The 13,780-nt window shown below is 38.7% G+C and overlaps 1 long non-coding RNA gene across 1 annotated transcript in view; it reads left to right on the top strand.

Moving 5' to 3' along the window:
- Positions 1-9,770, top strand: part of LOC115081887 — a 79,837-nt gene extending 70,067 nt beyond the window's left edge. The window contains exons 2-3 of the long non-coding RNA XR_003853967.1: positions 9,079-9,203; positions 9,687-9,770. This is a non-coding gene — a long non-coding RNA (uncharacterized LOC115081887). The remainder of the gene's footprint in view (positions 1-9,078; positions 9,204-9,686) is intronic.
- The last annotated feature ends 4,010 nt before the right edge of the window (positions 9,771-13,780 follow it).

Raw genomic sequence — 13,780 nt, forward strand, 5'->3', positions numbered from 1 at the left:
TGGACTTTTGGCAAGTCTTGTGGGGGTCAGGAGGCCCCCCCCAAGCTGGCCAAAAGTTCCTGGAGGTCCAGCGGGGGTCAGGGAGCGATTTCCCGCCGCGAATCGTTTTCGTACGGAAAATGGCGCTGGCAGGAGATCGACTGCAGGAGGTCGTTCAGCGAGGTGCCGGAACCCTCGCTGAACGACCTCCTGCAGTCGATCTCCTGCCGGCGCCATTTTCCGTACGAAAACGATTCGCGGCGGGAAATCGCTCCCTGACCCCCGCTGGACCTCCAGGAACTTTTGGCCAGCTTGGGGGGGGGCCTCCTGACCCCCACAAGACTTGCCAAAAGTCCAGCGGGGGTCCGGAAGGACCTCCTGCCGTCCAATCGTGTTCGTCTATGGCCGCCGCCATTTTTCGGCGCCATTTTGGAAAATGGCGCCGGCTGAAGACAACAAGATTCAGTAGCAGGAGCCCGTTCCGGACCGCTGCCGTTCCGGACCGCCGCTGGACCCGCAGGTTATTTAAGTCATTGGGGGGGGGTTCGGGAGGGTGGGGGATTTAATTTAAAGGGTCGGGGGTGGGTTTTAGGGGGTTTTAGTGTGCCGGCTCACGATTCTAACGATTTATAACGATAAATCGTTAGAATCTCTATTGTATTGTGTTCCATAACGGTTTAAGACGATATTAAAATTATAGGACGATAATTTTAATCGTCCTAAAACGATTCACATCCCTATTATGGGAGGACTCTATATGTTTTTCAGTCTCAAAGTCTTTCATAAACAATTTCCAATAGCTTTGACAGAAATTTCTCCTTGAATTTCACTGGATCGCCACCTATCTTTCCCTTTGGAATCCCCTAAATTCTCAAATTATTTCTCCAATCATAAATGTCCCTTTTCAGGTCAGAAATGATTTGGACTTTTTTCAGTAGCAGTGTCAAAGTATCTTCCAATAAGGAAGTTGTTTCCTCCAATTAATCTTTTTTTTTTTTTTTTTTTTTTAAATAGAGTTGGGTTGTAAGGAAAGTCAAATGCATTTTAATTTATTTAGTTGCACTATGATCATGCGTCATTAGTTTGTTAAAGAACTGCAGATCATTCATGATCATGACAAAGGAGATTTCAATTTCAGTTTGGGATGTGCATTCATTTTTTTCTTTTTCTTTTGATTAGTGCACAGCACACTAATATTTTTAATGAGCACTAAAAGAATGAATATGCACTAAATCGAAATAGTGCATCTTAAATGGATACTAATGCACACTACCAACATTTAGAGACCACTAAAAATAAGCCAAATTAAAGAAAAAACTAACAAAAACTACAAAAAAACAAAAAAACAAGTTTTTATTTTTTGGCTGCACAACCCTAGTTTCAGTTTCCTTACCCACAGTCAGTTACTGAGATGATGGACAGTCCATTTTTAATGCCTGCCCTTGACTTCATGTGATGTCACAAATGTTGCTTCAGTTTTGCCTAATTTACCACTGACCTGGCAGTTAGCATTTCAGAATGATTAGTATTTGAAACAGACCGCAATTTTAATTGCAAAGTCTTCTTTTGACTACCACTCCTGGCTTGTTTATCAGAGAGCAGATCTCTTACATATCTATCTGGCACTACAATAAGGTTTCTAGTTCCTTCTCCATTTATCTCCTTTCTGAGAGATTGTGGATGAATGTTTTATGATTGTAAATGTGTTGATTTTCTCCCGTTTGTGATGCATGCAGAGTAGGCTGCTTGTTTTGTACAGCTGCTTGATGTACTGTTTTGACACTAAACTGAGAGAATTGATCATGTGATGCTATCCTGCCAGGATGAATGCACCATACAGACAGACGTCATTACAGACATCACAAGAGCATGTAGGGCATTACAAATTTTCTGTGAAGCATCAATGATTGACAGAATTCTGTTTTGCATATACTGAGTAGTACAAGAGAGTAGTACTGCCATTTTTGAAAAATGAGAATGGGTTTTTGCAGGTGTTAAAAAGGAAACCAAATGGGTACAGATCAATTCCTGCCAGAATGATGCCAGCCTAAAGCAGGAATACTGTAAATATATTTGGGGCTCAGTAAGTACTGTTAGAGGTCTATGATCAGAGCAAAGCTCATAAATTGAATGTCTATGGTGATTCCTCCTGCATATGTGCAATATTTTTTTTCAGTCATACAAATATTTTCCTTTTTTATGGAATATATCATAAATATAATTTTTATGAAAATTGCTATTTATTTTTTCCACTATTCACCCTCTAGGCACCAATATGTTTTTGAGTGAATTGAATCTCAAACAAAGCAAGATATTTTCCCAATATTACACAAAAATAATTTAATCATGTAGGAGGTGTATCATCTATAGATACTAGAGATGTGAATCGTGTGATCGATCGTCTTAACGATCGATTTTGGCTGGGGGTGGAGGGAATCGGATCGTTGCGGTTTTGTTTTTTTTTAAATCGTGTAAATCGTAAATCGGGGAAGGGCGGGAAAACCGGCACACTAAAACAACCCTAAAACCCACCCCGACCCTTTAAAATAAATCCCCCACCCTCCCGAACCCACCCTAAATGTCTTAAATTACCTGGGGTCCAGTGGGGGGGTCCCGGTGTGATCTTCCACTCTTGAGCCACGGGTGCGTTAATAGAAATGGCGCCAGCGCTACCTTTGCCCTGTCATATGACAGGGCAAAGGTAGCGCCGGCACCATTTTGGTTCCTGTCCCCCGACGTCACGAACGCAGGAGGTCGCTCCCGGACCCCCGCTGGACCCCCAGGGACTTTTGGCCAGCTTGGGGGGGCCTCCTGACCCCCACAAGACTTGCCAAAAGTCCAGCGGGGGTACGGGAGTGACCTCCTGCACTCAAATCGTATTGCTGTATTGCAAAATGGCGCCGGCCATACGGCCGGTGCCATTTTGTATTGTATTGAAGATTTATATTTTAAATTGTCAAAAATCGTTAGAGGCGATATACAATAGGAATTCCCCCGATTTATCGTCAAAAATCGTAAATCGGGGGGGGGAGGGGAAGGGGGAGGGCGGGAAAACCGGCACACTAAAACAACTCTAAAACCCACCCTCCCGAACCCCCCCAAAATGTCTTAAATTACCTGGGGTCCAGTGGGGGGGTCCCGGTGTGATCTTCCACTCTTGTATTGACAGGGCAAAGGTAGCGCCGGCGCCATTTCTATTAACGAACCCGTGGCCCGAGAGTGGAAGATCACACCGGGACCCCCCCACTGGACCCCAGGTAATTTAAGACATTTTCGGGGGGTTCGGGAGGGTGGGGGATTTATTTTAAAGGGTCAGGGTGGGTTTTAGGGTTGTTTTAGTGTGCCGGTTTTCCCGCCCTCCCCCTCCCCTCCCCCCTTCCCCTTCCCCCGATTTACGATTTTTGACAATAAATCGGGGGAATTCCTATTGTATATCGCCTCTAACGATTTTTGACGATTTAAAATATATCAGACGATATTTTAAATCGTCAAAAAACAATTCACATCCCTAATAGATACCCTCTGGTCCATCCCTCAAACAACCTAATAAGTTTAAGTCACTTGTTTCTTGAAAAAAACAAAACAAAACAAAACAAAACAGAAAAATTATGAAAAGAAAGATCACATTAATAATTTATTGATAAAAAATACTTCCCATACTCTTTGCCCTTCTTTACTAAGCAATGGCAAATGATTTCCCATACCCCCATTGCTTTCTTTCTGGAAAATAGGTGCCAGTATTCACATGCAGGATGCATGTTTTTATTGAGAGACCACAAGCAGGTGGAGGAAAAGATGATGGTACTCAGAATAGCTCTGCATACCCCTAAACTACAGCTAAAAGTTCATATAATTTTAAGCATTGCATAGTTATACTTATGGGGACTGTGTTAGTTGACTATACCATGTCTGGTCCTGAGGATCTCAGTATACCCACTGAAGACTAGTTGCAAGAATGGTGGAATATCTAGCTGTCTGCTGCATTCCCACTTATTTTCCCCTACTCATATCCAGTCGGATAATAACGATTATCATTTGTAATCATCTAGCTCATGGTCTGTACATAGCAAAGGCAAGGGAAGGGCATGTCCTTAAAGAACTTTTGCTGAGTTAATATAATCCTATATACTTGAATGTGATTATTGAGCTATGAGTTTTGACTGAGATCAATCTATACAAATTAAATGAACATAATTGCCCTTTTCAGGACAGGAGGAAGAAACACAAGAGCTTATGAAGATATCTATTAGTAATTTCAGTGTTGAAATCACTGCTTCCCAGAAAAGGGTAGCAGTCTAATATAACAAAGCAAAACAGAGGCTTGGCAGTGATATTTATTTGGTACTGCTGTCATGATCTTTATAATAGAGTTACTATTTTACTAGGAGTAAAATAATAAGCAATTCTTTGTCTATCATATTGCAGCTTCCTTCTTGTGCATTATTAAGTCAAATATTTCTCTGCTAACATAGCTCCAGCAAATGAATATTAACACATTGCTTCTATCAGTATCATGATCACAGATTCTGCAGTGATACCATCGCACTGCAGGTGCCAGATTAGATAATATAAGTCAGTCCATCACATTATAAAACAGAGCATCTTTTTCAAAGAAAAAATTAAATTTCTGTTCCAGAAAATATATAAATATATCTAGATATATCTATCTAGATATATAGATGAGTACAAATAAATTGAAACAATTATCTAATACAGTGGCTTTAACTATGAATTTCAAAGTAAAGGAAGTGTATTATAATTCTAAGTAATCTTATTAAAAAACAAATTCACAACATCAACAGATACTTCCTGCACAGTATAATTGCACCATAGACATCTAATTGAAACTAAATGGAATTGAAACCTATTCCAGTTCTGGCATGTTCTGATGGTGAATGCCAGCAGGGTGGTGGCGAGATTATTAACAATTGCCTTCATCTCTATTTGTAAAACACAGAAATATTTAAAATATATCTGCAGTACCCACCAAGAGTTAGCGTATACCTTTTTAAATTTGAAATTCCACTCCAGCATTTTTAGTCTTTGCTATATGTGATTCTCTTTCAGATCTGCTACCCCAGTACAAGTAAACATGTTATGGCTTGTTGTAGAGATGTGCATAAAGTTCTACACTAACTGATACTCAGACTAACCAAACTGAGGCCATTAGAGACATTGTTCTTATTTAGAGGGAGGATGGGATTTGCACCACAACTGTTTAGAACACTATAAAACTTATTACACACAAATACCCTGGTCAGACTACTTCCTTATTCATTCCAACGTAAAATTCCTTAAACCTCAAATCAAACAAACTTAATAAACCCTTAGAATGTAAATATCGACCATCTTTCAATATTATAAAACTAAGCGACAAACTAGAGGAAAAACTAACAGATTTTGAATACAACAACTGCAGTTCTGCTACGGCAACATGGTTAGACTCAACCAAATAAATTGCTGATGAAATAAACCCCATCAAATCAATACGTAAAAAAGAAGCTATACATAATAATCCCTGGCATAATGAAAAAGTAAAAGATGCAAAAAGGACTCTCAGATCAATGGAAAAAACACAAAACAACCGATACCCTAACCAAATACAGAAAACATCTAGCTTTCTACAAACAACTAATCCTTAATGTTAAGAAAGAATAATACAGCAATAAAATAGAAAAATTTGCTAACAATCCAAGAACCTTATTCTCAATAGTATCAAATCTCACCAATGACAAGCAAGAATCACCACAAAACCTACCAGAATCAAAATGTAACAAAATTGCCAAATTTTTCAGTGACAAAATTACTAACTTAAGAAATAAACTTCCAAGCACTAACAAACAATACATTAAAATGCAAAAAAGAGACGTGAACCAATGGTCATCATTTATTGAGATATCCGAGATGGAAGTGGAATACATGCTAAAAAACATAAACCCGGCTCCACACAAAATTGAATACCAACATTTGAACTTAAGAAAACAGCCAACACGGTCTCACCTACATTAGCTAAGATCATAAACCTATCCCTCGAAGAAGGAACTATGCCAGATATACTGAAAGGGGCAATTATAAAACCAATCATAAAGAAAAAAAAAGTGACCCCCACGATCCTGAACAACTACCGCCCAGTCTCAAATCTTCCCCTAATAGCTAAACTAATAGAAAAAACAGTACAGAAACAGCTAGCCGAATACTGTATGCATCTCAACATGGATTTCGAAAGCATTACAGCACTGAGACACTACTTCTCTCACTAACAGATAACATTCTAAGAGGTTTCGATAGCGGTAAACATTACATTCTAATAATGCTAGACTTATCAGCAGCCTTCGACACAGTAAACCATAAAATACTACTAAAAAAACTAGAAGAAATCGGATTACATAGCAAAACAATAAACTGGTTCAGTTCATATCTAAATAATTGTTTCTTTCAAGTTCAGATCAACATATTATCTGAAAAAGTCAATCTCAAAACAGGAGTACCGCAGGGATCAGCCCTATCCGCAACCCTCTTTAACATATACATGCTGCCCTTATGTCATCTGCTAGCAGGTCTAGGAATCATACATTACATTTATGCAGACGATATTCAACTAATTTTACCAATTGAGGGCACACTACAGAAAACGTTAACCTTAGCGAACATGTACCTAGACTTGCAGAATGCTACAGTGAGGATTTTGACCAAGACCAGCAAAAGAGATCATATCACACCCATCCTGCGTAACCGTCACTGGCTCCCAATCAAATTTAGAATCCAGTATAAAGTCCTAATGATTATACACAAAGCCTTACACAATCTCACCCCACCTGATCAAAATATTCCACTTCATCACCATAACACCACTAGACCAATCAGATCTGCTTATAGAGACACCCTCTAAGCCCCCCCTATCAAATCCTTCTTAAGGAAACAAGCTCTTTCCACAGCTGGCCCTTCGCAATGGAATGCTCTACCACCAGACCTCCGGCAAGAAATATGCCTGGCAACCTTCAAAAAGAAACTCAAAACCTGGCTCTTCTCTCAAGCTTTTCAGTAAATTCAGATGATCCATCCATCTGCCGTTCATTCTATATCTGGACTACTCTTTTAGTCAAATTTTCCGAACTCTAAACAATGATCCTACTTCGTAGTCTGGTCTTGCATCTCTCTTTTCACCCCAACCCACTAACCCCTATTTAACTGAGGATATGTTTTCCTTCATGATATATCTGCCATCTAAGTTCTGGTTTGCCACACTGTTATTTACCAGGAAGAACATAGTATTTATTTGTAAGTTGTACCCCAGTTCATGTAACCCCTGTTCGATGTAATGCATTCGTTTTATACTTCTATCGTTTCGCTGTAAACTGATATGATATGTACTTTTGCACATGAATGTCGGTATATAAAAGTTCCAAATAAATAAATAAATAAATTATAAATCAACTGCTAAACTAAATGGAATTTGTGATCAATATTGAAAAAACAGAATTTCTACACTTAGAACGGAAAAATATGGAAATCATCCAAACTCCAATAATCCTCAAAGACAACCAGAAAATTGAACTAGCTGAAACAGTACGAAACCTTGGAATAATAATGGACCCAGAAATTAATCTAAAACAACACATATCACTAAAAGTAAAAGAAGGCTATGGAAAACTCATGATACTCAGAAAACTAAAACCATTACTAACACTAACTGATTTCAGAACAGTACTGCAGGCACTAGTTTTCTCCAGCGCAGACTACTGTAAAGCCCTTTCACTAGGACTCCCAAATACAACATTAAGGCCACTTCAAATACTTCAAACCACAGCAGCTAGAATACTAACAGGAAAAAGGAGGAGGGACCATATAACTGAAACCCTGGCAGCATTACATTGGCTACCTATTGAACACAGAATTAAATACAAAGCCCTATGTACATATGTACATAAACTAATACATGATGAAAAATCGAACTGGCTAAACACAGCATTACGAGTGCACATCCCACACAGAAACCTTCGATCAGCAAATAAAGCACTCTTAACCATTCCCTCAGTAAAAACTGTGAGACTAACTCAAGTAAAAGAAAGGGCCTTAACTTTAGCAGGCCCCATACTTTGGAACACAATGCCTCTACAGATCAGATTACAAACAGATCTCAAAACCTTTAAGAAAAGTTTAAAAACATAGCTTTTTAAACAAGCATTTTATAAAGAGACTGGAGAATGAGAATGAAAATATACAGGAATAGGCAGAAGAAGAACACCAGCACACAGCACTATTCTAAGAATGTGCATCTCAATAATCTATGAAACCTACCTCACAAACGTAATTGTAAACTCTATATATATGATTTTTACCCATGAACAGTACCTTACAGGTACACCTGGTCATGACCTACTTCATTAAACAAATGATTGTCTTTAACGAAATAGTTTCTCCAACTACACTGGAAACCCAGGGCATGGATCTAGGGCCACCTAGATCTACTGCCCACCTCGTAAGATTAAGAAACAAATTGTGAAATCCTAGCTGAAATTAGAAAGGCAAATACATTTTCAACACAATCACAATGGAAGATTCTATTACCCCAGTACTGATTGGATCAATTTCTCATCAGGGCATTCTAAAGAGGTTGTGTTTCTAGATGCCATAAATGACTGTTTCATAGAGCAATTGGTTCTAGAACTGAATAGAGTGGCCACTAGTTTAGATCTAGTCCAGAGGGGAACTCATGACCTGGTTCAAGGGGTTGCTATGTTAGTGGCGCAAAGCAATAGCAATCATAATGCAATCAAATTTGATATAATCAAGGATGACATTAAGTAAAACTACTGAAACATCATATAACTTGAAAAAGGAAGACTATGATTGAATGAGGGAATTAATTAAAAATAACTAAAAAGAAAGGTTGGAAAGGTTAAAAGTTTGCATGCGGTGTGGTCATTGTTTAAAAGTATTATCTTGGGAAGAATTAAATCAAGAGAGAGTAGGCCCAAGATGGCAGCACATTAGATCTTGACTGCAAGAATGTCTTCTAAATTCCTACCTTTTCATATACAGATTCTTGTACGGTGTTTCCTTAGTCATTGAAAATTGATCCTGTCCCCTTGGCTTTAGTGATGCAGATGGAGTCTGCTGACCACTCAGTATGTATGGAGGAACAACACTTTGGAGAGGCATCAAATCTGGCTTTGCATAGAGAAATTCAACAAGCTGATGATATTAGATTGCAAGATAGTAAGGTAATTGATATTTCTTCAGTTACACTACCAAACTTTATTGTTTTTACTGGGGAAGCATTTATTTTGGAGAGACCACAATTATCACTTTAGAGGAACTATGGAAGGCTATCTCCCTGATAGTGAAACAGATAGCTGTGCAAATATCTCAATTTGTGGAGCAGATGATTGAGTTGAAATCTAAAGGAGAAATTAATGACATTTGGATTCAGGAAAATCAAGTAAGGTCTGATGATGTGGAGTCAAGTTTCAAAAAGATTGAAGATCTTGGTATAATCATTGCTAAGGACAATTTACATTTATGTAGGAAAATAGAAAATTTTGAGAATTTAATTTGATACAAAATCTTGAGGTTTCTCAACTTTCCATAAGGTTTCCTCAGTGACTTTGTCTAATCTTTTTCATCATTATTTCAAAGATTGTTTATTAATGCCTCCTGAATCTTTGCCTTCTATTTACAAGATCCATTGTATATCTCCATTTCAGAAGGTGGAAACAGCAGTTAAGCAATTGGGTGCCTCGAAGAGTATAGATTTTTCTGTGCATCAAGAGATGCAATCAGGTACTATCATATATAACTTTGAAAGTTAATTTTGCCTTGGAATCAGATGTGGAATTGATTTTTCAGTTGTTCTTTAAATATAGGGATAAATTGTTCTATAATTCTAAGATTAGTGTTTTTCCAGATTTACAGGGTCATTTATCAAATCACGTTATGATGTATTCACATGCGTTAAGGTGTTTTTGCATGCGAAAAATGCCTTAACGCATGCGATAAGCACCATAACTCATGGTGTGATGCAAATTTTTAAAAGGGGAGGGATTAGGGTGGAGTCATGGGTGAGATTTCAGAAAAAGTGGGCTGGCTTTGCAAAGTCATAACTCATGATATCACAGTTTTTATGACGAAAATAACTACATCTTTTTCAATTGCATTAAGTTGTGCAATATCATGCATTATGCCCATAATATAATATTTTCACAAATTCCATTTTAGGTACTTTTAGGCTGTGGAAGGGTCTAAGATGAGAGGAGGGGGGAGGGGGAGAGAGAGAGAGAGAGAGTGCCTCTTGGGGGGGGGGGGGCACCATAGTAAGCAGAGGCTCACCTAGTAACTCAAGGTAATGTTTAGGTAGTAGTGTAGGAGTTAGGGGACAATTTTACATGCAGAGTGAGACATATGAACAGAACAGTACACTCTTGTGAAGATTTGATATCCTTCAGAGTGAGGAAACTCACACAAAGATGAAATTTCTACAGTGTTCTCTCAACCTAGTTTGTTGTTACACAGGTAGAGAGTCCATCAAGCTAGGTTGAGAGAACATTGTACAAATCTCATCATTGTGTGAGTTTCCTCATTCCAAAGGACATCAAATGTTCACAAGAGTGTACTGTTCTGTTCATATGTCTCACTCTGCATGTAAAAGTTAGGGGTGTGCATTCGGATTGACCGCATTAGTAAAACGCAACTCATATTTTTTTTTTACTTAAAAAATTGATTCGACATAAACGATCGGATTTCCCACATATCGAACATAGATATGTTCGATATGTGGGAAATCGCGATTGTTGAGCCAAAATAAAAATATAAACCCCCTCACCCTCCTTAATCCCCCCCCCCGACTTACCACAACTCCCTGGTGATGGAGCGAGGAGTGAGGACGCCATTTCTGCAATCCTTGGCGAGAAGCATGTGACGTCGGCGGCACGTCGAGTGACGCCGGCGTCACGTGATTCCCGGCTCGTTCGCGCCGGACGGCTCGTTCGGCCCAAAAAGAACTTTTGGCCAGCTTGGGGGGGTCAGGAGGCCCCCCCAAGCTGGCCAAAAGTTCTTTTTGGGCCGAACGAGCCGTCCGGCGCGAACGAGCCGGGAATCACGTGACGCCGCGTCACTCGACGTGCCACCGACGTCACATGCTTCTCGCCAAGGATTGCAGAAATGACGTCCTCACTCCTCGCTCGATCACCAGGGAGTTGTGGTAAGTCTGGGGGGGGGGATTAAGGAGGGTGAGGGGGTTTAAATTTTTTTTTTGCACATATGTACATATACCCAACTCATTGGATTTTTTTTATGTCCATATTGGCCGCAAGTGGGACCCCCTTTCGGACATAAAAAATATGAACATAAAATTTTGCTCTGCACATCCCTAGTAAAAGTGGCCTCTAACCCCTACACTACTACCTAAACCTAACCTCAAGTTACTAGGTGGGCCTTCTATAGAGATATATATAGCTAACTACTAGATGGCTCCTGTAGAAACTCTCTCTCTCTCTCTCTCTCTCTCTCTCTCTCTCTCTCCCCTCCTTCCCAGTAATAAAGTAAGTACTTTGCAGATAGGAAAATACAATTACATAGGTATAAGTGCAAAAAGTTAATGCACTTTGTGATAATACCTATGTATAGCACACATTGCAATAATTAGGCTATTACCATAAAACATGCCCCCTTTTCCTATTGCATGCGATATTTACAGCAGATTGATAAAACTAGGCCTTAGCTAGAGAAATCCAAAAAAGGAGATCATCTTTTCATTCATAGACATAAGATATTGCAAACTGTGTTGTCTTTTAATTTAAAGTATCCCTGTAATGCCTCATTTCTTAACAAGAGTTGAGATATATCCTTTTAGAACCTTCCCAGCTTTCTATGTTTCTTTGTATAAAGATACCATCTGCTTTTTCTGATGTTACTTGATTATTGGTTCTTTTTATTATATCTGGGTATAGACCTTGATCCATCTTTTTTGCCTTGATATTATAAATTTTTGTCATGTACCTATAGATTCTTCCCCCGTGTGTGGACTGATGCAGCACTTAATTGATACGTTGCCTTGTATTTGACTTTCTGTTGTGTTTAATTGGTTTAAGTTCTGCTGTCCTAGCTTGATTGTAATTCATGTAATTTTTCTTTTGAATACTTCAATAAAAATAATGTTGGAAGTCAAAATAGAAAGTACCCCATGCTTTAAGAAAAGTTGAAAGATGAAAAAGTAATTGCCAGCATGGTGATGCATATAAGGAGAAATAACCCAGGCTGTAGGTACACAATGTTAGGTTCAATATTGGGAGTTACCACCCAGGAAAAAGATCTGGACATCATAGTGGATAATACATTGAAATCATTGGCTCAGTGTGCCACAGTGGTCAAAAAAGGAATTATTAGGAAGGGAATGGTAAGTAAAACAGAGAATGTCAAAATGCCTCTGTATCGCTCCATGGTTAGAATGCACCTTGAATAGTGTGTGCGATTCTGGTTACTTCATCTAAAAAAAGATGTAATTGTACTGGAGAAGGCACAGAGAAAGGCAAACAAAATTTAAAATGGCATGGAACAGTTCCCCTATGAAGAAAGGCTAAAAAAGTTAGGGCTATTCAGCTTGGAGAAGACACTTCTAAGGGAGGATATGATAGAGATCTATAAAATCATGAAAAGACTTGAACGGGTAAATGTGAATCAGTTATTTACTCTTTCAAATAATACATGAACAAGGGGGCAAGTTAGCAAGTAGCACATTTAAAACAAACCAAAGAAAATTATTTTTCTCTCAATACACAATTAAGTTCTGGAATTCATTGCCAGAAGATGTGGTTAAAGCAGTTCACTTATGTGGGTTTAAAAAAGGATTTGACTATGTTCCTGGAAGAGAAGTATATAAACTGCTATTAATCATGGTCAATCATGGAATAGCCATTGCTTATTACTGGCATCAGAAGCATGGGATCTAGTTAATGTTTGGGTACTTGCCAGGTACTTGTAGACTGAATTGGTAACTGTTAGAAACAGGATGCTGGGCTTAATGGACCCTTGGTCTGACCCAGCAAGGCAACTTCATATGTTGTTATGTTCTTAAAAGTCAGGAAAGTCACAGTTAAAGCCAAGAGAGCATCATTAAGAAAATGGATAGCAGACCCCCCTCCCCCCCAAAAAAAAAAAAGCAAGAGCATAAGAATTGGCAAGTTAGATGTAAAACAGTAGTAAGACAGTCCAAGAAAGAATTTGGGAAGAAGTTTGCCAGAGAGAAAAGAAATTAATAATAAAACATTATCAATTACATATGAAGCCAAATTCCTCTGAGGGGAGTCTTTTAGGATGTTGGATGACCAAGGGGTGAAAGAGGTACAAAGGATGGCAGAAATACTGAATTAATTCCAGGAATGTGCAGAAGATAAAAATTCATTTTGGTTTATTCATTCATTTTATTGGGAACCAAATTCATTTCACTCATTTCAAAATGAAAAAAAAAAAAGTATTAATTTATTTGTTTTAGCATTGTAGCCTATTTTGGGTTCCAGAATTGTGGTTTTCTTATCAATTCTCATGAAACTTGTGTTAAGAAATCAACAGAAGGGAGAGAGAACTTTAAGGTATATAGACTGTTGTTTAGTGGCACCAAAAGTGGCATAAATAACCTAAGACTCCCAAAAGGGGCAAAGGGGTATCAGCATTGGCAAAGCACCCCAAGGCTCCAAAAGAGTGCACCAGCAATAGTGACATGAACCCCTGATGGCATAAGTATGCTAATGTACCATGAAGGCAGAATAAAGCCCAAAAGGTTTCAGGAAAATCCCCAAGGCACTGA

The sequence above is a fragment of the Rhinatrema bivittatum genome, chromosome 1 (assembly GCF_901001135.1).
Source record: "Rhinatrema bivittatum chromosome 1, aRhiBiv1.1, whole genome shotgun sequence".
Classification (NCBI taxonomy): Eukaryota; Metazoa; Chordata; class Amphibia; order Gymnophiona; family Rhinatrematidae; genus Rhinatrema; species Rhinatrema bivittatum.